At 41.9% G+C, this 25,855-nt stretch overlaps 1 non-coding gene across 1 annotated transcript; it reads right to left on the bottom strand.

Annotated features, from left to right (window-relative positions):
* Window positions 1-2,112: 2,112 nt before the first annotated feature.
* On the bottom strand, window positions 2,113-2,185 carry TRNAE-UUC (transfer RNA glutamic acid (anticodon UUC)). Its single transcript has one exon. It is a non-coding gene; the product is annotated as a tRNA-Glu (tRNA).
* Between the last annotated feature and the right edge of the window lie 23,670 nt (window positions 2,186-25,855).

The raw sequence follows: 25,855 nt of genomic DNA, 5'->3' as shown, positions 1-25,855 counted from the left end.
GGATTCAATGAGCTAATATAGGTTAAGCAAATAGAACAGTGCCTAATTATAGGAGAAATGCAAGTGATTGTAGTAGTAGTAGTAAGTGATTGGTGTTTGCTAATGTGATGTGTAAGGCAAAGCCCCTCCCCTCAAGGACAGCATCATATAACTGTGTTCATCCAGTCTGGCAAGACACTGCAGTAACAGGTATAAACACAAGGGTCATAAAGAGTTCCAAAGGGGAGTGATTTTTTTAAAAAGTATTTATTTACTATTTACTTTTTTGGCTGCCATGCAGTATGTGGGATCTTAGTTCCCCCACCAGGGGCTGAACCTGCACCCCTCAATTCAAAGTGCAGAGTCCCGAAGTCCTGGGAGTGGTTTTTTAAAAAAAATTTTTATTGGAGTATAGTTGATTTACACTCTTATGTCCAGTTCAGTTCATTCGCTCAGCTGTGTCCGACTCTTTGCAACCTCATGAACCGCAGCACGCCAGGCCCCCCTGTCCATCACCAACTCCCGGAGTTCACCCAAACCCATGTTCATCGAGTCGGTGATGCCATCCAACCATCTCACCCTCTGTCGTCCCCTTCTCCTTCTGCCCTCAATCTTTCCCATCATCAGGGTCTTTTCAAATGAGTCAGCTCTTCGCATCAGGTCGCCAAAGTATTGGAGTTTCAGCTTCAAAATCAGTCCTTAGTTTCATGTAAACAACAAGGTGATTCAGTTATACATATATATCTATTTTTTAGATCTATATCTATTTTTTAACTTGTAGGAAAAACCTACAAGTTTTTTCTCCTTATAGGTTTTTACAAAATATTGAGTATAGTGACCTGTGGTATACAGTGGGTCCTTGTTGGTTACCTATTTTATATGTGGTAGTATATATATGTTAATTTCAAACTCCCAATTTATCTCTCCCTTCCTTTGCCTTTGGTAACCTTGTTTTTTATGTCTGTGGGTCTATTTCTGTTTTGCATATAAGTTCATTTGTATCTTTTAGATTCCACAAAAAAGTGATATCATATGGTATTTGTTTTTCTCTGCTACTTCACTTAGTATGATAAACTCTAGGACCATCTGTGTTGTTGCAAATGGCATTATTCCATTCTTTTTTATGGCGGAGTAGTATTCCATTATATATGTGTGTGTGTATATGTATACACACACATATACCACCTCTTCTTTATCTTTCCTCTGTTGTTGATGAACATTTAGGTTTCTTGCATGTCTTGGCTATTGTAAATAGTGCTTCAGTGCTTCAAATAGTGAAGTAAATAGTGCTTCAAATAGCACTATTATAATAATATTTCATTGATTAAAGGTGAGTGATGCTTGTGATTACTTCTCTATTGTTCAACTGGATCCTTGCCCCTGACAGTCAAGCTCTCTTTATATCTCTCAAACTCCTCAGTGATAAAGTGATATCCACTCTTCCCCAGCATCCAGAATGCTAGACTTCCCACGAGTGTGTGGGAGTCAGAGACCCCCATATAATTCTGGAGGTGACATTTATCCCTATCAAGCTCAGCAGATCTGCACGAATTAAGTCCTGGGACAAATGAGATTATGTTCCCTCTGGAGAGAAAAAAAAAAAGACAATCTTCACCTCTCCCTGGACACAGATATTCTTTTGCCTGATCACCTGTAAAGCAGATGAGCCTCCGAGATGCCCTTTTTCTTCTTCAGTCAGGGGTGAAAAATTACCAGCAAAAAAACAATTAGTATCTTCTACGAGCAGGTCCCAAGCATTCTGGAGCCAATTTTTTTACTCCTTTCTCTGCACAGAAAGAGCATCTGCTTTGGGATCTGGTCCTAATTGAGTCCAACCTGTGTCTTTATCATGTGCTAATTGTATCCCCAAGAGAGAAGGGGGAGGGAGGGAGGGAGAGAAGGGGCTCGGTTCTTCCTTTGTCTCCAGCCTAGAAAAAGGCAATCAAGACAGAGGGTGGTTGGACAGAGGGGTCAGAGGTCAAAGATGGAGGAACTACCTAGACACATTAGTGACTGATTTACATGCGATAAAACAGGATAAAAACAAACCCTTTTTTGAGCACTCATTAATTATGTACCAGGAACTTTTTTTTTTTTTTTTTAAGATATGCCATGGGACTTGCAGGATCTTAGCTCCCCAACCAGGGATTGAACCTAAGTCCTCAGCAGTGAAAGTGCTGAGTCCTAACCACTGGACTGCCAGGGAACTCTGACCAAGCACCATTCTAAATGCTATTTATGGATTAACAGATTTAATCACAACAACTCTCCAAGTTGCTTTCCAGGTGGTGGTAGTGGTAAAGAAAAAGTGTTAGCTGCTCAGTCGTGTCCAACTCTACAACCCATGGCCTGTGGCCCACCAGGCTCCTCTATCCATGGTATTCTCTAGGCAAGAATACTGGAGTGGGTTGCCATTTCCTTCTGCACTGGATCTTCCTGACCCAGGGATTGAACCTGGGTCTCTTGCATTGCAGGCAGATTCTTTACCATCTGAGCCATCAGGAAAGCCCCAAGTGGTAAAGAAGCTGCCTGCATTGCAGGAGACATAAGAGATGCAGTTTGGATCCCTGGGTGGGGAAGATCGACTGGAGGAGATCATGGCAACCCACTCCAGTATTCTTGTCGGGAGAATCCCGTGGACAGAGGAGCCTGGTGGGCTACAGTCCATGGGGTCCCAGAATCAGACATGACTGAAGCAACTTAGCATGCACATATGCACTCTCCAAGTTAGGTGTAGTTGTTAGTTCTCATTTAAAAAATGGGGAAAATGGGGGCACTAAAAAATTAAGTTTGTGCCCAAGGCCACAACTAAATTGAAGAGAAGCCAAGATTGGGCTTCAGTGTTCCTGCTGCTGCCTCTGTGCTCTAACCACTGTGCCGCTTGGTTTCTCCCCGAGGTCACCCCTTGGCTGCTCTCAGAGAGCTGAGACTCAACTACAGGTGCTGCTGCTGAGAATCATCTCTGTGATTTCCCAGTAATCTGCCAAGAGAGCCTGGATGAGCAGCAGATGGAGGTGCCTTCTGCATGTAGAGCTCTGACCTGGCTGCAGAGGAAAGAGGCAGTGCTTGGGGACACTAGGTGGACTTCCCAAGTGGTTCAGTAGTAAAGAATCCACGTGCCAATTCAGGAGACACAGGAGACATGGGTTTGATCCCTGAGTTGGGAAGATTCACTGGAAGAGAAAATGGTAACCCACTCCAGTATTTTTTTTTTTTTTTTTTGGACTAATGAGTTTTTTATTCATATAATTGGAATTTTTAAAGCTTTATTATGATTAACATACCATAAAATTCACTCATTTAAAATATACAATTCAGTGGCTTTTAATATATTCGCTAAGTTGAATAACTATTATTGTTGTTGTTTAGTCACTAAATTGCGTCCAACTTTTTTGCAACCTCATGGACTATAGTCTGCCAGGCTCCTCTGTCCATGGGATTCTCCAGGCAAGAATACTGGAGTGGGTTGCCATTTCTTTCTCTTCCAGTAGTCTTACCTGGGAAATCCTATGGACAGAGGAATCTGGCAGGCTACAGTCCATGGTGTCGCAAAGAGTTGGACATGAATGAGCGGGAACATCCATTAGGGCTATCAAGGAAACAGGGTATGCAACAGGTTGAGACAAGCAGAGGCAAATTAACACCTGCCACTTGGGCCATGGCCTGAAACACAAAGCCCAAATTCTCTAGTAAAGCACCACAGGCCCCTCACCTTGTGGCTTCTGCCAAGCTCCCAGCCTCAGATACTTGTTTTGGATGAAGACTGAGAAGAGGAAATTCCTCTCTCCTGTTGCAGCTTCTTCTCATTGCCACCCTACTGGCCAAGCCCAGCATCCCCCTGACTGCAGAAGAATTGCTTGGGTTCAAATCCGCATGCCAGGCTCCAATCCTTCTGTTTCTCAGAGCACAGAGTTACATGTTCAAATATCCTTGGGAAATAAAGGAGGTATAACTCAATAGTGAGTGAGTGGTGCCTCCTGCCTTAACCTTAAAAGCACGCATTTTGCCTAAAAGCTTTCAGGATAAAAACATAAAAAACACTGCTGAGCAGTTCAGGGCTCTTGGCTCCTCAGGAGGAGGAGGTATGGGAGTGAACCTAGAATTTCTCCTATCCTGTGAATTCCTAATAATAAGGAAGCAGCGTGGTGTGATTCATCCATACTGTAAAGGCATGCATGGATTCCGAAGCCAGATTATGTGATTTTGACTCCAGCTCTACTATTCATTACCTGTGTGACCTGAGACAAACTCATATGCCTCCCTTGGCCTCCATGTCTTCATCTGTAAAATGGGGGAAATGGTAGGACCCGCTTCATGACAGCTGTTGTAAGAATTAAATGAGTTACATGTAAACTGCTTAGAAGAGTGTCTGGCCCCTATTTGGTTCCATGTAAGTGTTAGCAATTATTATTTCTATAGTGCACATCTCACAAGTTCTGGATGCTGTGGATATACAATGACAACCTACAGTTCTGTGTGCAGCCTGACAGCAAGAAGGTATATATGTCATGTGTGCATGCATGTTAAGTCACTTCAGTTGTGTCTGACTCTTTGTGATCCCATGGACTATAGCCTGTCAGGCTCCTCTGTCCATAGGATTCTTCCAGGCAAGAATACTGGAGTGGGTTGCCATGCCTTCCTCCAGGGGTCTACCTGACCCAGGGATTGAACCTGTGTCTCATATGTCTCCTGCACTGGTGAGCAGGTTCTTTACCACTAGTGCCTCCTATTGTTGTTGTCCAGTCACTTAGTTGTGTCCAACTCTTTGCAACCCCATGGACTGCAGCACACCAGGCTTCCCTGTCCTTCACCATACCTGGGAAACCCCATATATGTCACAATATCTCTAATTTACCAGGTTCCCTGGAGTTAACCATTGTATCACTCATTATTTTGTAATTATTAATAATAAATAATTAGTAATAGTATTATTTATTATATAATACAATGTTTTAATAACAATAAAATTAACTAAAAGTAATGGGGTTCCTCTGTCCATGGGATTCTCCAGGCAAGAATACTGGGGTGATTTCCATTTCCTTCTCCAGGAGATCTTCCCAACCCAGGGATGGAACCCCCATCTCTTGCATCTCCTGCATTGGCAGGTGGATTCTTTATCACTAGCACCACCTGGGAAGCCTACATATAGAGAATGTCCTATTAGTTGGATGCCGCACTAACTATTTTCTATGTATCATTTCAGTTTTCACATAAATTGTACATGACAAGGACTATTATTATCTTCATTTTACAGATGAGTTTCCTGAGGTTTACAAAAGTTAACTAAATTACTCAGCCAATTTTTATAAAGCTGCCTCGATTTAATATAATCCTATGTCAATATCTTTTTCCATAGGACTGGAAAAGGTCAGTTTTCATTCCAATCCCAAAGAAAGGCAATGCCAAAGAGTGTTCAAACTACCCAACAATTGCACTCACCTCATGCAAAGTAATACTCAAAATTCTCCAAGCCAGGCTTCAACAGTTCCTGAACCAAGAGCTTCCAGATATTCAAGCTGGATTTAGAAAAGGCAGAGGAACCAGAAATCAAATTGTCAACATCTGCTGGATCATAGAAAAAACAAGAGAGTTCCAGAAAAACGTCTATTTCTGCTTCATTGACTATGTTAAAGTCTTTGACTATGTGGATCACAATAAACTGTGGAAAATTCTTCAAGAGATGGCAATACCAGACCACCTGGCCTGCCTCCTGAGAAATCTGTATGCAGGTCAAGAGATAACAGTACCGGACATGGAACAACATACTGCTTCCAAATTGGGAAAGGAGTACGTCAAGGCTATATATTCTCACCCTGAGTATTTAACTTCTATGCAGAGTACATCATGGGAAATGCTGGACTGGATGAAGCACAAGTGGGCATCAAGATTGCCGGGAGAAATAGCAATAACCTCACATATGCAGATGATACCACCCTTATGGCAGAAAGTGAAGAATGGAAGAGCCTCTTGATAAAAGTGAAAGATGAGAGTGAAAAAGCTGGCTTAAAACTCAACATTCAGAAAACTAAGATCATGACATCGAGTCCCATCACTTCATGCAAATAGACGGGAGACAGTGGAAACAGTGGCTGACTTTATTTTGGGGGGCTCCAATCACTGCAGATAGTGATTGCAGCCATGAAATTAAAAGACGCTTGCTCCTTGGAAGAAAAGCTGAGACAAACCTAGACAGCGCATTAAAAAGCAGAGACATTATTTTTCTGACAAAGGTCCATCTAGTAAAAGCTATGGTTTTTCCACTGGTCATGTATGGATGTGAGAGATAGACCATAAAGAAGGCTGAGGGCCGAAGAATTGATGCTTTTGAACGGTGGTGTTGGAGAAGATTCTTGAGAGTCTCTTGGACAGCAAGGAGATCTAACCAGTCCATCCTAAAGGAAATCAGTCCTGAATACTCATTTCTAGGACTGATGCTGAAGCTGAAGCTCCAATACTTTGGCCACCTGATGCGAAGAACCTTGGAAAAAGTTCTTTGGAAAAGACCCTGATGCTGGGAAATATTGAAGGCAGGAGGAGAAGGGGACGACAGAGGGTGAGATGGTTGGATGGCATCACCGACCCAATGGACATGAGTTTGAGTAAGCTCTGGGAGTTGGTAATGGACAGGGAAGCCTGGTGTGCTGCAGTCCATGGGGTCACAAATAGTCGGACATGACTGAATGACTGGACTGAACTGAACTATGTCAGTGTCTGTAAAACTTATGGACAAGAAATGCTAAAGATAAGAGCTTTTTCTTTTTTTGGCCATGCTGCATCAAAAGAAAGTTCCCTGACCAAGGATTGAACTTGGCCCTAACCACTGGATCACCAGGGAATTCCCAGAATTATTCTTTAAAAGGAAATTCTTGTGCTGTTTCCAGGTAATGACCTGTTAGGCTAGGAGGAGATAGCTTGGAGTAAAAGGAAGCAGAGAAACTCAAGGCTGAAGATGTGCAATTTAAACTGTGCAAAAGTGAATTTGGGAAAATGTGCACAGCATTTGGCATTTTATTGAGTGCCTTCTGGTTGCTCTGGATTGTTTTTGAAACAAGGTATTATGTAACTAAATAGGGATGTCACATTATTTTTTGTTTGTTTGGTTTTCTTTCTTTTTGACTGTGCTGAGTCTTCGTAGCTGTGCATGGGCTTTCTCTAGTTGCTATGAGTGGAAGCTACTTTCTCGTTGTGCTGCACGGGCTTCTCACTCTGGTGGCTTCTCTTGTTGTAGAGCACAGGCTCCAGAGAGCTGGCTCAGCAGATGTGGTGCACCGGGTTAGTTGCCCCAAGGCATGTGGGATCTTCCCAGACTGGGGAGCCAACCTGTGAATTCTGGCAGGTGGATTCTTAACCACTGGACCACCAGGGAAATCCTCTGTCTCTTTTTAGTATTTATTTATCTGGTTGTGCCAGGTCTTAGCTGTGGCATATGTGATATAGTTCCCTGACCAGGGATGGAACCGACCAGGCTTGGGAGCACAGAATCTTAGCCACTGGACTGCCAGGGAAGTCCCACATTCTTTTCTTAAACAAACCTCTGCAACAGTTGTGAGATCCTCATTCTGTAAGTGGGGCAGATGAAACTAGGAGGGGTTGGGTGACATGCCTAAGTTCAGTGCAAACACAGGAGTCAAACTTGCATCAGGAGGAAGTCAGGTCCTGTGCATATAAGAGAGATTTGTGCACAAAGTATACGGAACGTGCTGACCCAACAGAGGAGACCAAAAGGGAGGAGGAAAGAGAGGTTGCTGCCCTGCTCAAGACTCAACCCCAGCATCTGGCACCCAGCTGAACTGCAGCACACAGAATCTTTTGTGGCCACAAAATGTCTCTTCGTTTTCCTTTCCTTGAGTTGCCTGCATGTTTCATTATGATTTTGATTGAGGGCTGGAAGATTTATGCCCTGCAACCCTTTCCCCCAGCATTCTCATCACTTTAATTTGTTGAGCTGCCTAATTACCTAAATACTTCTGGCCAAGAAGCAGGAAGGGGATGCTGGGGCTGGTGTATCCATCACCTTACTCCTCTTCCACAGCAGGGCCGTCCCCATCGCAACTCCAAAGGCCCAGCGGTTTCCATCGGAGGGTAGCAGCTCCATTTCCGTCCAATATTAATAATTATGACATTAGAGGGGTGATCTGCTGCAATTCAGCCTTTCTATTTGCAGGCTGGTGGCTGCATATCAATGGCATGATTAGGCAAATGAAATCAGATTGGCACTGTTATGAAATATTTACATGGCCAGAATGCATATGCTTCAATCTCATTGTTCCCATTATTAAGCCATTTTATAATCTCATAACATTTAGACTCACACTTTGCATTTCTAATTAACTTGAGGAGTGACTTTGCTGGGAATTAATTGCAACTTGTGCATTCTTATACACACAAACTCGCCGAAGAACAAACTCTGGTTGGCAATCAAGCAGCTCACCCCCAGGCTGGACTCTAGGCTGACTTCTGTTCTAACCCATCCTCTGTCAGTTGGGAAAAGTGGTTGGAGACTTTAGTTTTCATTAAAATTTGGCTACAAATCACATGCAGGAACAGTATGAGTGCCAGAGACCTGTTTCCCTTTGGAGAGACTTGTGTCCACCTACATAACCTTGCACAGAGAGCATTGTGAGGGAGTGGTTTTCAGCCTTTTGGATTTCATGGATCAATAACATCTTCAATAATAATAATAATGAAAGGTTTGGGACTTCTAAGTAGCTGTTGTGTTGAGCTATTACATTGTCTTTATTGAAAATTACTTCAGGATGAAGAATATGGTGTATCTTGCACTCTTTAGTTAGTTAGCATTTGGTTAGTTAGCGTTTGAAAATCTCTAATCACAAGTCCATACCCCTGAAGTGGTCACTACAAGCATTTTAGTGATCTTTAACTCCTATTAACATCAGAGTTTTGTTAATATGCTCAGTTGGTGTCAGAAATGACTTTTTTACTGGAGAAATGAGTGATGTTCAAGATATTGTGGATGGGTTAGAAATACTGATGAGGCATTTTCATGAATGAACAACTCGTAGCCCAGTGACCTACACGGTTCAGAACAGGCCCAGAATTTTGCCTCGTCAAATTTTAAGAAACTTGTACAGGATTTGTCTGCCTGGATTTGATAAAGAAATGATCTGAGGGCTTCCCTAGTGGCTCAGTGATAAAGAATCTGCCTACCAATTCAGGAGACACAGATTCGGTCCTTGATCCGGGAAGATCTCACATGCCTAGGAACAACTAAGTGTGTGCACCACAACTATTGAGTCTGTGCTCTAGAGCCCAGGAACTGCAATTCCTGAAGCCTGAGTGCCCGGAGCTTGTGCTCTGCAACAAGAGAGGCCAACACAGGAAGAAAAGCCCTTCCTTCACAGGGCTGAAAACCCACGAACTGTCTCAATGAAACAAAAGCTAAGTAGCATGACTGCCATTCTGCAGAGGAGAAAACAGGCTTCAGCAGCTTGTCCATTGTCACAAGGCTAGGGTGAGTTTTCCATATCTGAACCCAGATCTCCCCACCTCTAAGATCTCAGAAAGGAAACATCTCTGCTGGGACGTGACCTAAGGATGGTGGGTATGTTTCCACTCAGCATCTGACGGAGCATAGGATTGAATATTCTTTGGTGGATCATCCGGTCCAGAGATTCCCAATTTTATTATAGATCCATGAACCTTTAAAGAAAATTTTTTTTAAAGTTTTATTTATTTTTGGCTGCTCTGGGTCATCATTGCCGTGTGTGGCCTTTCTTGAGTTGTAGCAAGTGACGGCTACTCTTCATTGCGTGCCCAGGCCTCTCATTGTGGTGGCTTCTCTTGTGGCTCTTGGGCTCTAGGGCACTCGGGCCTCAGTGCTTATGGCACAGGCTTAGTCGCTCTATGGCATGTGGGATCTTCCTGGACCAGGGACTGAACCCATGTGTTCTGCATTGGCAGGCAGATTCTTAACCACTGGACCACTAGGGAAGTCCCATGAACCTTTTAAAGATAATTATATACAGTGATTTTTTTCCAAAGAAAAATATTTTAAAAATACTCTGATACTACTCATGCCATTTCACTGAAGAAAGTATATTTTAAAAAATAATTTTATTTATTTATCTTTATTATTTATTTTTGGCTGTGCTGGGTCTTTGTTGCTGTGCAAGCTTTTCTCTAGGTGCAGCGAGTAGGGGCTACTCTTCATCGCAATGCGCAGGCTTCTCATCGTGGTGGCTTCTCTTGTTCCAGAGCATGGACTCTATGCATACTGGCTGGTGGGCTCAGTAAATGCAGCTCCTGGGCTCTAGAGCATAGGCTCAATAGTTGTGGCATATGGGTTTAGTTGCTTCTTGGCATGTGGGATCTTCCCAGATCAGGGATTGAACCCATGTCTTTTGCATTGGCAGATGGATTCTTTACCACTGAGCCACCAGGGAAGCCCAAGAAAGGATATTTTAATGCTAGGAGAATAGAAAGGAAATAATTCCTTCCTTCCTTCATTCAGTGAGTATTTATCAAGTGCCCATTTCATACTTGTATTCTAGGTGTTGGTGAAAAAACAGAAAATGAGAGCATCAAAGTCCTTGTCCTCTTGGAGCTGATGTTCCAATAATATAACTCAACTCTTTAAGTAAAAGAAATTAAACTCTATGAAAGATTCATTCCAGGGTACCTATTGTTATCTTTTCATCTTAATTAGTAAAATCCTTGTGTGCAAGCCCACAGACCAGCATTTGGGAACTCTGTATCTAATGCATTTGTCTGTTTTCAGGGACAGAGCCCTGAAGTTATCTCAGATGGAAAGAAATCAGATCAAATTTTAGTTACTGTCTGGATTCTCACAGGGCTCACAGGGAAATGGGGCGTGGCCTTGTACACTGGGGTGGCAAGAGCCAGGTTACTCTGAGTGCAACTTCTAGTGCTTTGGTTCCACTGGTTAAATGGTGAAGTCCACGTCACTTTACTTTGCCTGCTTTTTCTATGCCCTCACTGGTATGCCTGGGGACCCTTCAAAGCATTCCAAGCACCTTTCCATCTCCCAGTACTTTGCAGCTCATTTACAGCCCTGGGAGGTTAGGTTCATTTCCCCCTCAGGGAAATGAGCCTTAGGAAGAGGTCACCTGGCAAGGCAGAGGTGTCTTTAGGACCAATCCTGGCTCTTCTGCTTTTCATCCACGGATCTATTCATGGGACAAACTAGAGTCCTCTCTGTTGCCTGAATCAGGAACCTCAGAATTCAGGGCAAAGGGTCATCAGGGCTACTATCTCTTACTTGCTGAGCTGTCCAGCAGGCTCAGAAATGGCAATAAAATGAGTCACACGCTGAGAAAGTGTCCTTGAGAGAGGGCACGGTAAAGAGGAAGAGCATAGCGGGAGAAGCAGGCCTGAAAGTCTGAGGCTGGAAGGCTGTTCAGGGTGGTCCCCAGGCTTCCCAGACTTCATGGTGGAAGTAAGAAGGCCGGGGTCCTTGCCCGATCTTGACGGCTGGAAAATAAACAGTGAGCTTCCCTTACTCTGCGTGAGCTTGGTTTAGTTTTGCTTTTGTTGTCCTTGTTTAGTCAAGTCCTGTCTGACTCATTTGAGACCCCATGGACTGTCACCCTTCAGGGTCCTCTGCCCGTAGGATTTTCCAGGCAAGAATACTGGGGTGGGTTGCCATTTCCTTCTTCAGGGGATCTCCCTGACCCCGGGACTGAACCTGCATCTCCTACACTGCAGGCAGATTCTTTGCCAACTGAGCTGCCAGGGAAGCCCCTAGTTTTGCTTTAGAGAAAGGAAATTCCTGCTGGATCTTTAAGTAGCATCTGATCTCTCCTCTGGCCTCCAGGCAGGCCTACATTGGTACCACCCCTGGTGGCTGCCACTGGGCTGGATGCCCCTCCCTCCTGCCAGGCTGTGCAAGCCCTCTGCCCTACATTCGAACGCTTGCCCTTCCCCCTCACTTTCCACAGAAGCTTCCTTGGCTGGTGAGAGTGTGGGCCTGCACAGGTCTCACCTTGTTCGTGCTCACTCCACTCTCTTCTTTAACTCTGGGATTCCCTCTCAGTCGCTGGTGCTATTGCCACGGAGAAGGGTGACTGGGCAACGGTACAGAACAGTGCCTGGTACCAAGATCTTTCTGTATGACGCTGAGAAGTGTGAGGAAATTCTTGAGAGAGATGCATCTCTTTTTGCTTTATTCTTTGGGCAGAGACTGGAAATGAGTCTGTGGTTCCTGAGCCCAGAGCAACTGCAAACAAAGTGAGGAATCCCAGAAAGCATGGTTGGGTTGAGAGCAACATTCTCGCAACGAGTGCTTGGCCATGGAAGATCTCAACATGCACGACCAAGAGGCAACCTTTTTTTTTTTGTAGATTATTTTATTATATTTTCATTGAAATAGAATAGACATATAACATTAGCTTCAGGTGTACAATGAAATGATTCCATTTTTGTATATATTGCAAAGTGGTCACCACAATTGGTCCAGTTAAGACCCATTGCCACACATGGTGACAGTTTTTTTCTTGTGATGAGAACTTTTAAGATCTACTCTCTTAGCAATTTTCAAATACACAAAACAACATTATTAACTATAGACAACAATGCTAAGAGGTGATCTTTTATATATAGCATTTATTATGCTATTTAATATTTATTGGGTTGGCCAAAAAGTTTGTTGGGGTTTTCTAAGAGGTGGAAAAACCCAAATGAAGTTTTTGGCCAACCCAGTATGTCCAAATGTGTGACTAGTTTAGTTTCTGCTAGTCAATAAGATTTGGATTGACTTTTTGTCCATAAGTGTTGGATTAATTAGTTTATCAATAAATGAATACAATGTGTATTTCTATGCAGCATTATTCATACCACATTTGGAATATTATGTTCAATTCAAGGCAGGTTCTGTTTTAAAGTTCAGAGCTCCACAGCGGTGAGAGGGCTAAAAAATGATGTTACAAGGAGCAGCACTGGTTCTGAGATATTTATTCTGGGAAGGAGAATGCTCAGAGAAAACAGTAGAGCTTTTAATTTTTGTTTGTTTAATATTGGAAAAGCTTTTCTGTAGCAGTTTTCCTCTATGTGATTCTATGCTCAGAACAGGAATCAGTTGTACAGGTTACACAGAAATAAATTGAGACTTCATAAGAGGGAGTCATTACACTGTCTCACATCTTTTAGGTGGGAGGCCTACTCTGAGTAGAGTTTGGACAAATGTCTGCTGAGGCCCTTTCCTGCTATAAAATTATACTACATATGTGTATATACATGGGCTTACCAGGTGGCATTGTGGTAAAGAACCTGCCTGCTAATGCAGGAGATGCAGGAGACTTGGGGTGGATCCCTGAGTCGGGAAGATCTCCTGGAGGAGGGCATGGCAGCTCACTCCAGTGTTCTTGCCTGGAGAATCCCTTGGACAGAGGAGTCTGGTGGGCTACAGTCCATAGGGTCGCACAGAGTTAGACACAACTGAAGCGACTTGGCACACACACGTATATATACTTTGTGTGTGTGTGTGTGTGTGTGGCATATGGTTCTCCTGCTGTACCCAGACATAGGTTTTTGCTTGTCTTTTATTATGGGTAAATGTGACTAAGATCATCTGTCCTCTGAAAGTACATTATTTGAGTGAATGTGAACATGACCTTACATTGATATGCACATAAAGATACAGAAGCACATAATGGTATTGTCTAATTTTTATTAGGCACTTACCACGTGCTGGACCTACCAACCACTTTCCATGCACTGTCTCATTTAAATCTCCCAACCATCCTGTGAGGAGATGGGACCATTTATTTATGTCCCCATTTTACAGATGAGACAGAGGTTCTGAGAGGTCCCAGATAACATACCCAAGGGCACACAGGAAGGGTGAGCTGGGCTGAACACCCAGGTGTGTCTGATGATCAGCCTCATGAAAGAGGATGTGTGATTTGTGTTTAAAGACAGACACACATTCCAAGACTGGACATTTATCATGGAGACCACATAACTAGCTGCTGCTGTCCAGGTCAGTCACTGTCTCACTGCATGATGGGACTGCAGAGGCGGTGGGGTAGCTTCTCTTCTGAGTGACGGGCTCCCTTCCTCCTTCAGGATCCTTTTACTTCAACCTCAAGGAGCTCATGGCCAGGCTGGCCAGGCTGGGCCATGCTGTTGGTCTGGGATTTCCTTGCCACGGCCCCATCACAGAATGGAAATAACCTCGTATTTCTTTAGTTGCAGCAAATGAAAATTTCTGTGCCTTATTTCACTTTGGTTTTTCTGTGTTTGTGTCCATATGTACCTATACACATGGGCTGTTGTTTTTATTTTCCTAATGGATGAAGTTGGCATGGCAGAAGCTGAGCTTTCTGCAGCAGAGGGAAGCCTCCTGATGAATGAGGATGGTTAAATGAGAGGAGATGCTTTTCACAGTTTGTCTCAAACAATCACATAATGGGCACAGGAAATTTCTGCGAAATGGGTGAATAGCGTGGGTCCATTTTATCAGCCCCTTAATGAAGTAAAGCCCGCTGGCTTTTAAGAGCCAGGCAGCAAAGAAAAAGTGGTCTTTATCCTCACACACCAAATCTGTGCATCGGTAAAGTGCAGGCCCTGACAGGAATTTCAATTATTTAATCAAAAAGAAAATGAAAGAGGTCTTAAGTGTTGTGATTTGAAGACAGCCTTTTCATAGACCAATCTAGTGTGCGCTCACATTGAATATGAAGCAAAATGGGAAGGAAATTAAGGCAGCTTTGGCTTAAATCATGTGATTGCAAATAGTAAATTAGTTTCTCGATGTTTTCATTTAAGTGTTTAAGTGGAAGGTTTTATTCCTAATGTAGCGTAGTGACACAGAAGAGAACCCTCACCGACTCCAGCTTCCCCGTCTTCAGGCGGTGATGCATTTGCCCTGGGGAGGGAGAGGGAGAAAAGGAGGCTAAGATGGAGAGAGAAGGGGAAGCGGAGCCTCAGTCACGTTGAGGTGGTTTTGTTTTAAATTGCTCGCGAAGTAGCTTTCACAGCAACTCATTAATCGGGCAGATGAGTAACGTCTGTTGAAAATGTACTGAGTGAAATGCATTTAATTTGGAAGGGAAATCAGAAACTGCATTAGTCAGAGCATTTAAATGGCAGCATCATCCAGTCGCCTGTTGTTTTGTTAGATGCGACCTCACTGAGTTTGTTCTTAAGGGATAAGGGTTGGTAAAACCAGTTGGCATTGAGCTTCAGAGAAAATATGCCCCTCTGGCTTTCAAAGGCTTCTGGGTGGTTTCCCTGGGGCTTCTGCGGGAACCTGCTGGTGGGATGGGTGAGGACATCCAGGGAATCTCTCGGGAAAGCACTAATGGGGTTGGGCCGAATTGACCTCTGGCTGGTGCAACAAGTAGCTGGAGGTCATTTCTTTGCAAATGAGCATCCCTTTGTGTTTGTAATTAGCTTTGATTATTCGGCTAGGGGCCCAAGGTGGTGCACAGCAGGAGGTCTGGCTCTGGCTCACTCTGTGGACCAACAGTGTATGGACTTTTAATATCAAATTAGACAATAGGGCTTGGCATCTCTGAGGATTAGACTTCCCAGCACCCCGCCTGTAGCCCACAGTGGGAGGAGAATGGCAGTGAATTGTCTTTAAACTCGCCATTGTCTTGGTTATGCTAGGATTACTGACCTTCTTGTATGTTTCAGTTTCAGTCATCCAAAGTCCCACCTCCTCCAGGAAGTATTCCTTGACTACCTCAGGACGAGAGATTTATTCCCCCCACCTCACCCCAGGAGTCTAGGGGACTCCTAGAAAGCTTTTGGTCTGTATTTCTGTGATGCTCTCTGGACCCTGAATACTGAACATACACAACTTTTACTGTTGTCTAACTTTCTTTTTATGGTTGAATGGTATTTTTGGTCTTCTTTCTTTTTATTATGGAAATTTTCAACAAATAGAACAAAGAAAAGGAATTTCCATGTATTGCTCACTAAATTTTACTGGTTATTAGCCTTTTGTCATATTTTTTCCTCTTCCCTGCCCTGGTCTCCAAGACTTAGTTACCTTTTTCCATTATTCTAAAAGAATTTTTTATGCTTGGTATGTTCAAAGCAGAATTTAATCAAGGACCGCACATCGTGTTTGATTTTGTGTCTTAAGTTTCCAGTCCTCATTTTACTTTTATTTTCCTCATGGCATTGTCTTGTTGAAGGAAATGGGGAATTGTCCCATGGAATGCTGAATCACCTGGATTTATCTCACTACTTCTATGCAGTATGGCTTAGCTTACCTTTGGGTCCTTTGTATTTTCTGAAACTTAAAGTCAGATCTAGACCTGATTGGATTCAGCTTAAGCATTTGGCAGGAATACTTTATAGGTGATGACAGGTGCTTCACGTAACATCACAGCAAGGACACAGGTAATGTCTAGTTGTTCCACCATTAGGGATATTAAGATTGATCACTGAGTTGGAGAGTTGACCGCCTGATTGCACCAATATAGAGTTATAGTTCCTTGTCGGTAGATAGCAAGTAATCTGTGGGGTGGTACTTTGGTGCCATCAAAAAAAAAAAAAATCAGTTTCCCCATTTCATAGCAAATGAGGGCCAAGAACCTTGCATTAGAAAGTTTTCTGTTTTCTGCAGCACCTAGTTGTGTAACCAATATGGTAACAATTCAAAAAGTGATTGGTTTTGAGAGAATAAAATAAAAAACTTAATGAGAAATTCTGTATACCCTCCTGTGACTGATACAGTGGTTAAAGGGCTCAACAACTTTGGGAGTCATGAAACATAACACTTCACTGGATGTAGAGAGACTCAGGTTTCCTAGCCTCAGCGCGGCCAACAATTTGCTGGGTGACTTTGGGCAAATCATTTACCTTCTCTGGGACTGATTTGTAAAACAAGGAATATGAAAAGAAGAAATCTGGGACTTCTTGGCAATCTAGTTGTTAAGACTCCATGCTTCCAGTGCAGGGGGTGTTGGTTTGATCCCCGGTTGGGAAACTAAGATTCTCACATGTTGCAGGACATAACCAGAAATAAAAAGAAATCTCTAAGTTTCTACCAGCCTTAGAATTCTGAAAAATATGAAGAACTATTTGGACCAGGGGGTTGGAGCCTGCAGATCTTGAACCTACTTGTATCTGCAAACCACCAGCCCCTTCTAGCACCATAGGTTTGTAGTATTTAATAAGCTTACAGGTTGTCATAGCAACCACCACCCTCCCCATAGCTTATTATCTGATTGCCAAGTCGGCTCTCTGCCCCATTTGATAGTGAACTGGAAAGGTGACCAGGCATTGATTGGCTTTCATGCCATTTTATAAACAGTGGAAAACACTTGCTTCTTTCCCAAGCCAAGAAAAATCTTCCAGGCTTGATCATCTGAATGTCTGTTTCTCGTATGCTCTTATTTATTCTCTTAATAGTTGAGACCTTACTATGTTCCAGACATTGAACTTGATGTTTGAAAGATCATTGGTCCTCCTTACTGTGGAGTTTACAGTTTAGAGAGGGAGTGATGGTGGTTTAGTTGCTAAGTGGTGTCTGACTCTTTGCGGCCCCAGGGACTGTAGCCTACGAGGCTTCCCTGGGGTCCATGGGATTTCCCAGGCAAGAGTGCTGGAGCAGGTTGCCATTTCCTTCTCCAGGGGATCTTCCAGACCCAGGAATTGAACCGGGATCTCCTGCATTGCAGGCAGATTCTTTACTGACTGAGCCACAAGGGAAGCCCCTAGAGAGGCTAGACAAATGATTAAAGAGGCAGTTGCAATGTAGTGAGAAAACTATGATGATGTCAGAAGTATGGTAGCACAAGGGCAGGGCACCTAATCCACCTGGGGGCATCAGGGAAAGGCTTCCGGGAGGAAGTGATTTGTTTTAGCTGAAAACTGGAAGCCAGTGCCGGCCTGTGAGGTGGCAAGAGCAACAAATGTTCCTGGCAGAGAGGGTAACTTAACCTACTGCCAAAGGATTTTAAGCATGGACTAACAATCAGATTTGTACTTTTGAATCATCACATTGGCTAGTGAAGAAAGGATTGGAGGGAGTGACAGATGAGGGACACAGAGACTATTAGCATTTAAGATCATGCCAACATCATGAGGTTTGAAAGTCTTAAAAGCAGATGATGTTGTATTTACATCTTCTTTTTTTTTCTTCCATTTATTTTTATTAGTAGGAGGCTAATTACTTTACAATATTGTAGTGGTTTTTGCCATACATTGACATGAATCAACCATGGATTTACATGTGTTCCCCATCCCGATCCCCCCTCCCGCCTCCCTCCCCACCCGATCCCTCTGGGTCTTCCCAGTGGACCAGCCCCAAGCACTTGACTCATGCATCCAACCTGGGCTGGTGATCTCTTTCACCCTTGATAATATACATGTTTCGATGCTATTCTCTCAAAACATCCCACCCTCGCCTTCTCCCACAGAGTCCAAAAGTCTGTTCTGTACATCTGTGTCTCTTTTTCTGTTTTGCATATAGGGTTATCGTTACCATCTTTTTTAAATTCCATATATATGCATTAGTATACTGTATTGGTCTTTATCTTTCTGGCTTACTTCACTCTGTATAATGGGCTCCAGTTTCATCCATCTCATTAGAACTGATTCAAATGAATTCTTTTTAATGGCTGAATAATATTCCATGGTGTATATGTACCACAGCTTCCTTATCCATTCGTCTGCTGATGGGCATCTAGGTTGCTTCCTGTATTTACATCTTCAAAGCTACTGCTGGGCTTCCCTGATAGCTCAGTTGGTAAAGAATACGCCTGCTATGCAGGAGACTCCAGTTCTATCCCTGGGTCGGGAAGATCCTCTGGAGAAGGGATAGTCTACCCACTCCCGTATTCTTGCCTGGCGAATTTCATGGACTGTATAGTCCATGGGGCTGCAAAGAGTCAGACACGACTGAGCAACTTTCACTTCACAAGCTACTACTAACATGGCTGACATCCACAGAAAGTGACTAGTAAACATTTGTTGGGCTTCTGTTGTGGCTCAGTAGTAAAGAACCTGCCTGTGATGCAGGAGATTGTCTGCAATGCAGGCGACTGGGGTTCTATCCCTGGGTGGGGAAGATCCCCTGGAGAAGGAAATGGCAACCCACTCCAGTATTCTTGCCTGAGAAATCCCATGGACAGAGGAGCCTGGTGGGCTACAGTCCAGGGGGAACTTACAATATAATGCTATCAGAGAGTAAGTGCTCTAAGCTATTATCCTTAATAATAATTAGCATTTTCATGCTGCTGGACAGCTTTGCAAGATCTTTTGCATATTTTCCTCATAAAATAGCCCTACAATGGGTCTCTGAGGTAAGTGACATTATCCCCACTTTGCAGATAGAGTAACTAAGCCTCTTAAAGTTGGAAGAGTGGGATGGGAAGATTTTTCACTTCATAACTTTTATGGTTTTTCACCTTGAATGATTTGAATATTTTTCCTATAGAAAAAATAACACATAGTCTAGTTGGAGAAACAGAACATGGCCATGAAAAGAGATAAAACATATCAATGTTGTAATTAGCCTATTCTAAAAGCCCAGTGAGTGGAACATCTGCTAATACTATGGTGACTAAGTGCTATGGACAGGGGTAGTTTTCTCAGGGACAAGGGTATGAACTGGATCTAGATTTGGATGGAAATTTTCTGTGTAGATGGGAGGTGATATGGATGAAACTTCCTGAAAGAGACAGATGAAAGCAAGTTTTAATAATCAAGTTTTGTGAGGCTAAGACCTCAGAGTGCAAAAGAGGAGAGTGAAAAAGCTGGCTTAAAACTCAACATTCAAAAAACTAAGATCATGGCATCCAGTCCCATCACTTAATGGCAAACAGATGGGGAAAAAGTGGAAGCAGATCAAACCCACGTCCCCTGCTTTGCAAGGCAGATTCTTAACCACTGGACCTTCAGGGAAGTCCTTGATATTATTTTCTAAATTAATGTTTTTGAACTCTGTCTGGGGGAAAGTAGGAACATGAATAATGCAGCCATCCAATAAGAAGTTGTCATCTTTCTAAAAATCATCTTCAAAGTATCTTCTAGAGCTAAATAGCTATTCCCTACTTGGATCCAAGAGATGACTCCACCTTCTCAAAACAGTCTTTTTTTTTTTTTTCTTGACAAAAAACTCTTTCTGCAATTATATAAGCCTGCTTTTGTGTAGCAACATGGTGTCAGATTCATTAATCACTCATGTCTGTGATGCTGATCATTTGGGCTTGCTTTTATCAGTTAGTTAGGCCACCAACACCACTACCACCACCGTCACCTCCATGTCTATCACCAGCAGTAGCACCAGTAGCAGGGCCACTTACATTAACACAGTTAATGCTTACCAAGCACTGAGCAAAATGCATTACATATAGTATCTTTTAAAAATTTAGATATAAGAAATTCCCTGGCAGTCCAGTGGTTAGGACTTGGTGCTTTTACTGCCAGGGCCCTGGTTGGATCCCTGGTCAGGGAACTAAGATCCTACAAGCTGAGTGGTATACCCCCAACCCCCCAAAAAATTGAGATATAATTGACATATATGTATTACCTTAAATAGTCTCCATTTTATAACTGAGAACAATAGGGTTTAGAGGAATTAAACAAAATTTCCATTATCAAACAGCTAGTATGTAAAGGGTGACAATATACAGCCTTGACCTACTCCTTTTTCTGTTTGGAAACAGTCTGTTGTTCCATGTCCAGTTCTAACTATTGCTTCCTGACCTGCATATAGGTTTCTCAAGAGGCAGGTCAGGTGGTCTGGTATTCCCATGTCTCAGAATTTTCCACAGTTTCATTGTGATCCACACAGTCAAAGACTTTGGCATAGTCAATAAGGCAGAAATAAATGTTTTTCTGGAACTCTCTTGTTTTTTCGATGATCCAGCGGATGTTGGCAATTTGATCTCTGGTTCCTCTGCCTTTTCTAAAACCAGCTTGAACATCTGGAAGTTCACACGGTTCACGAATTGCTGAAGCCTGGCTTGGAGAATTTTCAGCATTACTTTACTAGCGTGTGAGATGAGTGCAACTGTGCAGTAGTCTGAGCATTCTTTGGCATTGCCTTTCTTTGGGATTGGAATGAAAACTGACCTTTTCCAGTCCTGTGACCATGGCTGAGTTTTCCAAATTTGCTGGCATATTGAGTGCAGCACTTTAACAGCATCATCTTTCAGGATTTGAAATAGCTCAACTGGAATTCCATCACCTCCACTAGCTTTGTTTGTAGTGATGCTTTCTAAGGTCCACTTGACTTCACATTCCAGGATGTCTGGCTCTAGGTGAGTGATCACACCATCGTGATTATCTGGGTGGTGAAGATCTCTTTTGTATAGTTCTTCTGTGTATTCTTGCCACCTCTTCTTAATATCTTCTGCTCCTGTTAGGTCCATACCATTTCTGTCCTTTATCGAGCCCATCTTTGCATGAAATATTCCCTTGGTATCTCTAATTTTCTTGAAGAGATCTCTAGTCTTTCCCATTCTGTTGTTTTCCTCTATTTCTTTGCACTGATCACTGAGGAAGGCTTTCTTATCTCTCCTTGCTATTCTTTGGAACTCTGCATTCAGATGGGAATATCTTTCCTTTTCTACTTTGCTTTTCACTTCTCTTCTTTTCTCAGCTTTTTGTAAGGCCTCCTCAGACAGCCATTTTGCTTTTTTGCATTTCTTTTCCATGGGGATGGTCTTGATCCCTGTCTCCTGTACAATGTCACGAACCTCCATCCATAGTTCATCAGGCACTCTGTCTGTCAGATCTAGTCCCTTAAATCTATTTCTCAGTTCCACTGTATAATCATTGGGATTTGATTTAGGTCATACCTGAATGGGCTGGAAGAAGCACAAGCTGGAATCAAGATTGCCAGGAGAAATATCAATAACCTCAGATATGCAGATGACACCACCCTTATGGCAAAAAGTGAAGAAGGAAAGAGACTCTTGATGAAAGTGAAAGAGGAGAGTAAAAAAGTTGGCTTAAAGCTCAACATTCAGAAAACTAAGGTCATGGCATCTGGTCCCATCACTTCATGGCAAATAGATGGGGAAACAGTGAAAACAGTGTCAGACTTTATTTTTCTGGGCTCCAAAATCACTGCAGATGGTGATTGCAGCCATGAAATTAAAAGACGCTTAGTCTTTGGAAGGAAAGTTATGACCAACCTAGATAGCATATTAAAAAGCAGAGACATTACTTTGCCAACAAAGGTGCATCTAGTCAAGGCTATGGTTTTTCCAGTAGTCATGTATGGATGTGAGAGTTGGACTGTGAAGAAAGCTGAGTGCCGAAGAATTGATGCTTTTGAACTGTGGTGTTGGAGAAGACTCTTCAGAGTCCCTTAGACTGCAAGGAGATCAGTCCCGGATGTTCATTGGAAGGACTGATGCTGAAGCTGAAACTCCACTACTTTGGCCACCTCATGTGAAGAGTTGACTCATTGGAAAAGACCCTGATGCTGGGAAATATTGAGGGCAGGAGGAGAAGGGGACGACAGAAGATGAGATGGTTGGATGGCATCCCCGACTCAATGGACGTGAGTTGGGTAAACTCTGGGAGTTGGTGATGGGCAGGGAGGCCTTGCATGCTGTGATTCATGGGGTTTCAAAGAGTTGGACACGACTGAGCGACTGAACTGAACTGAACTGAGTATGTAAACGTGATGGAGCCAGATCTCTAATCTTAGTCTGCCTGACTCTAACCCTGTTCTATTTTCAACTGGCAGTGTATACTGCTCTCATCATCTTGAAGCATGTGTGTGTGTGCATTCATATTGCAACTTTAAAACAACTTTTCTGTTATTTTAAGTTCTGGTTATTACAGGTCATGATATGAATTTTATAAATTTTATAAAGTTATAAATTGGAGGATTTATAATCCTCCAATGAGAAGAATTGGGGAGATTGTCCTCTTAAATCAAGGGCAGTAGTTTCAAGTTCCATTCCAGATGAGAAACAGGCAGCATCTATTATTGTTTTGCTTTTCTATAGTAATGTCGTTGGAATGAACAGAGTGTGGACACTGGGATCAGATAAACCTGAGTTCATATCCTGGTGTACAAAGCTGAGTGACTCTACCTAAGTGATCTTCCACTTTTTAGTATGTAAAAAGGAATAGCTGTGATACTCAAATGAGAAGATAGAGCAAAATGTATGATAAATATAAATGCAAGAAATTCACCTCATTATCCATAATGTTATCACTGAAATAGTTAAAAAGCATTCTTCAAAGACTTGAAGTGACTAAATCCACATTATTCTTAATTTCTGGATGAAAGTGAAGTGTGTGATCAACTTTTTGAAATCACATATTTTATATGAAAATAAAGACTTGAAGAACTTTTACTAAGGAATTAAAATTTAATGTCCCTTATAGGCAAACATCAATTAAACACAACAGTGTACTAATTTGGGTCTAGTAACTTACAGAGAAAAGCTAAAATCATAATAAAAATAATAGAGTGAATTTTGATTGGAACATTTTGGGGTTGAAGTATAATAACTTTTTTATTTTATATTTTAATCTTAAAATTATTATTGAATAAATGTTACATTCATATGATTCTTACAGAAAAAATACAAAAGGGCATTTAGGGAGAAACCTACTTCCCATCAAGTCCCTGGCATCGCAGTCCCTAAAGGCAACTAATGCTAATACTTCCTGGAGTTCCTTTTGTTCTGGGTTTGTATAATTTAGCCATGCTGTGCAAATCATATCTGTTGGATAAATTTCAATGTGCATTTGTAATTTTGACATATATTACCAAGTTGTTCTCCATAGAGATTGTACAAATTTGCATTCTTTGCATCAATATATGAGAGTGATTCTTTCCTGCACAGCTTTGCTAACAGAATGAGTAATTAGATTTTTTAATTTTTTTATTCAACAGGTTAATGTCTCACTGTTATCTTTCATTAGTCTTATTTTTAGTAGTTATCATTATTATCATGCTTTTAAAATGCTTGAGAGCCATTTATTTATATTTTCTTTTAGGTGAACTCTTTCTATCCTATGCCCATTTTTAAATTGTACTCTTTTTAAAAAACAATATTTATTTTTATTTATTTACTTATAAATAAATAAATTGGTTGCACTGGGTCTTAGTTGTAGCACACCTGATCTTTGGTTGCAGTATGTGAACTCCTAATCCTAGCATGGAGGATCCAGTTCCCTGACCAGGGATCAAAACCCGGGCATCCAGCATTGGGAAGGTGGAGTTCTTACCACTGTGCCACCAGGGAAAGCCCTTAAATTGTACTGTTGATTTTTTAAAATTGATTTGTAGGAGCTTTTTATATATAAGAAATTATCCTTGTGTCTGGGATACAAATTGCAGATACTTTCTCCCAGTTTCTTGTCTTTTTCCTTTGCTTATGATAATTTTTGTCATGCAGAATTTTTAAAAATCACTTTTTATCAATGTTTTATTCTATGACTTCCAAGTTTTTATGTTATACACAGAATGATTTTTCCTATTTTAAGTTTTAAAAAACTTCCCCAATACTTTTCCTTCTGTTTTCTTTTAAGATTATGTACTATGTTGGTTATTGGAAGATAAACCCAATATTATTCTCTTACAGTGACAACATTTGTACCTCCCATGTTTTTGTTTTTTGTTTTTTTTTTCCCATTTATTAGTTGGAGGCTAATTACTTTACAATATTGTAGTGGTTTTTGCCATACATTGACAAGAATCAGCCATGGATTTACATGTGCTCCCCATCCCGATCCCCCCTCCCGCCTCCCTTTCCATCCCATCCCTCTGGGTCTTCCCAGTGCACTAGGCCCGAGCACTTGTCTCATACATCCAACCTGAGCTGGTGATCTGTTTCACCCTTATAGTATACTTGACTCAATGCTGTTCTCTCAGAACCTCCCACCCTCACCTTCTCCCACAGAGTCTAAAAGTCTGTTCTGTACATCTGTGTCTCTTTTTCTGTTTTGCATATAGGGTTATCCCTACCATCTTTTTAAATTCCATATATATGTGTTAGTATACTGTATTGGTCTTTATCTTTCTGGCTTACTTCACTCTGTATAATGGGCTCCAGTTTCATCCACCTCATTAGAACTGATTCAAATGAATTCTTTTTAATGGCTGAGTAATATTCCATGGTGTATATGTACCACAGCTTCCTTATCCATTCGTCTGCTGATGGGCATCTAGGTTGCTTCCATGTCCTGGCTATTATAAACAGTGCTCCAATGAACATTGGGGTGCACATGTCTCTTTCAGATCTGGTTTCCTCGGTGTGTATGCCCAGGAGTGGGATTGCTGGGTCATATGGCAGTTCTATTTCCAGTTTTTTAAGGAATCTCCACACTGTTCTCCACAGCGGCTGTACTAGTTTGCATTCCCACCAACAGTGTAAGAGGGTTCCCTTTTCTCCACACCCTCTCCAGCATTTATTGCTTGTAGACTTTTGGATAGCAGCCATTCTGACTGGCATGTAATGGTACCTCATTGAGGTTTTGATTTGCATTTCTCTGATAATGAGTGATGTGGAGCATCTTTTCATGTGTTTGTTAGCCATCTGTATGTCTTCTTTGGAGAAATGTCTCCCATGTTTTTGATCCACCTAACTTGATTGCATTGTTAATGAGAGTTTAAAGAATAAAAATCAGTTTTCTTCATGAACAATATTCTCAAACAGAATATAAACAATCCAGCATTTAAACAAAACACACCCAATATTTAGTTCTATGAACATAGTCCTTTTGGAAAATGTTCATAAATTTCTGTACCCAATGATAGAGTTTGAAAGGATATTATAATCTCTGATATTAGAAAATCACATAGTAAGTATTATGGTAGCAGCTCATTATTTTTGAAACTATGCATACTAATTTTGTATTGTTGTTTAAAGTACATTGTGCTAGTAGGTGCTAAGTTTTAAATCTGACATAGAATTTAAATGGTTTAGAACTGAAGAAAAGAATACTTAAAAGGCATTTTGTA

Source organism: Dama dama, chromosome 1 (assembly GCF_033118175.1).
Source record: "Dama dama isolate Ldn47 chromosome 1, ASM3311817v1, whole genome shotgun sequence".
Lineage (NCBI taxonomy): Eukaryota > Metazoa > Chordata > Mammalia > Artiodactyla > Cervidae > Dama > Dama dama.
The sequence above is the reverse complement of the archived record's forward strand: the minus strand, read 5'-3'. Positions and strand labels throughout refer to the sequence as shown.